Raw genomic sequence first — 2,562 nt, 5'->3', positions numbered from 1 at the left:
TTTTTTCTGAGTGCTCCTCAGTCCTCACCTTCGTGATCAATTCTACTAATTTGTCAGGTGTAGGAGGTTCCCATTATCAGGCTCTCACTCCCATGATCACTTCTGGAACCCTTCAGTTTGATGGAAGCTACATTAGCAGTCTGCCAGTCTTCTTTTAATAATGACCATTTGGTTACTGGCATACAGCTATAATAAAGAACTTCACATGCTGCTGTCTGCCTCTTATAAAATGGAAAATTTGCAAAAATCACCTCTAATAAGCCACATAATACTGGTCTTCAGTTTAGCTCATGCTGTAAACTTAAGGAGAGAAGGAAAATCCATAATTTGACATACCATGCAGAAAAAGACTGACTAAATAATAGAGTTCCGCCCAGGATAATAACTTCACTAATAGAATGTGTCAGAATTTTGTTTTTGGCAAACATTCCAGATATCCAGGTGAAGAGAAACAATTTTCTCTGTTTATGTAAGTGACCAGATATCCTGGAAAGTAGAAATTTTGATTCAAATAATCATTTTTCAGTCTTGCTTTAGGCAGCTGAAAAAGTGACATCATTTTCAAGTCTAGTAACACGAAAGCTAATTTCAGAGCTTTTAAATCAAATTCTGATTCTGATTCAAATTTTAATATGAGAAATATCAAGAAGCTGGCATTTATTGCCCTGTAAAGAAGATTTGATTTCAACTTTTTAATGTAAGGACTATTCTCTAGTGGCTTGGCACTCATTCTTAGCTCTTCTGGGTACATAATGGGTGTTGCGATTTGCTAATCTATGGCTCCCTCCATTTTTGAAAGGTTTTCAGAAAACCTTTGTTGTTCAGATTCTTCCAATTAAAACATAGGTTTAGGATCTGCATCTCTCCCCTTCTTTGGATTGGTTCCCCCAGATAGGCTCTGACTGGTGGGCAAATTAGCCTGTTGAGTGTGTGCCATAGTCTGACTGATGGGAATATTTTCCACTTGAACCTCGGCCCTCCCCACCTCCCATTCCCCCAAAGGTGATGCAATCAATCCTTTCTGGCTTTGAACATGGGAGGGTGGGGACATTGGTTACTCAGCAGTCATGGTGTTTTGCTTCACCTGGCAGCAAACACTGTTTCCAAGAGCTGCTGGCTACCAATCCTGTGCACTTTTCATAGCCAGAAACCGTGGGAAGCAGCTAAGGGGATAGGAGGGAGGAAAAGCAATTTGATGAGACTGGGAGGTTGTCTGAGCCAAATCACCCTCCAGAGCCCAGCTCAGATTTAGGGGAGCCTAGGAAAGACCTACAACAGAGCTGGGCTTCTTGCACTTTCCCTTTCCCTTCAGTGAGGCACTCTTTTACCCTCCCAGTCCGAACCAGAGACCTGGATCTGACCCAAGCCTCTTGGGGATGGGCAAGGGGAGGGGAGTGGGAGTGAACCCAGGAGAACTCTCCTCCACATGATGGCCCCTACGGAGAGTCCTCCAAAGAGAAGCGAGTCTGGTGACCTGGTGGCTTTCTCTCTCCTTGGCTGAAACCAAATTCCCCAGGAAATGCAGGGTACACTGCTTTGAATCCCCACTGACCTGGTCACAAATACAGTCCCATCCTGCCTCCTCCCTCAACCCTTCTCTTTGCTAGCTAGGCTGAAACCGAGCCTTATCGCACTTGAGAATGTTTGTAAAGCCACCTCTTAAACAATCAGTTCTTGGGAAATTCGACAAACAGAAGAATCTCAGTGCAAAAATTTGGATTGACTTAATGGTATTGCTATTACCAACGAGTTTTGGGGAGAAGTTCTACTATTTGCATTAGAAAGCTGAAAGGTTTTTACTGCACAAACATTGAGTCGGTAGGTACAGAATCATGAGGGTTAATGGGACTCTACAAAAAAATAACACCTAGAATTCATGCAGAGAGGATTCAGTTGTCCACCTGTGGTAATACTGAGAGCTTGGTAAGCCTAATAATGATAATAAATGGGTTATTTGCTAAGTGCTTACCTTGTGTTACTATGTGTCATGCTTTTTTCTAAGTGCTAGGATAGCGACAAGGTAAACAGCTCCTGTCCCACATGAGGCTCACGGTCTAAGCAGGAGGTAGAATAGGTATTGAATCCCTGTTTTCCAGTTGAGGAAACTGAGGCAGAGAGAAGCTACCTGATTCACCCAAGGTCACACAACAGGTAAGCATCAGAGCCATGATTAGAACCTAGGTCCTCTGACTCCCAGACCCTTTCCATTAGGTCACATTGGTTCTAATCAACCAGAGTTTCTTGAAATGACTATTAAAATATTTGGGGATCAGACTCCAGTGCCTCAATTTCTAGCTCCTTCCCTTGCTTGCTACTTCCTGATAATTCTGCTCATGGATTTTCCTCTTTTTGATATTCTGTTGCTCTGTATTCTGTTCTTACCTCTTTCCCCCTTAGCTCTTGAGCTGCCCTTTGGAGGCTTCCCTAAGAGCTATTCTTGAGGTCCTCTCTGTGATCAGGTCCTCTGTCTGTGATCACATTTGAGTAACTATGTGACATCCCTTTGAGGTTAGCAATCCTATCCTGCCACTCATTGTCTGCAGTTCAGAGCAGACCAAGCCC

The sequence above is a fragment of the Ornithorhynchus anatinus genome, chromosome 2, assembly GCF_004115215.2.
Source record: "Ornithorhynchus anatinus isolate Pmale09 chromosome 2, mOrnAna1.pri.v4, whole genome shotgun sequence".
Taxonomy (NCBI): Eukaryota; Metazoa; Chordata; class Mammalia; order Monotremata; family Ornithorhynchidae; genus Ornithorhynchus; species Ornithorhynchus anatinus.
The sequence above is the reverse complement of the archived record's forward strand: the minus strand, read 5'-3'. Positions refer to the sequence as shown.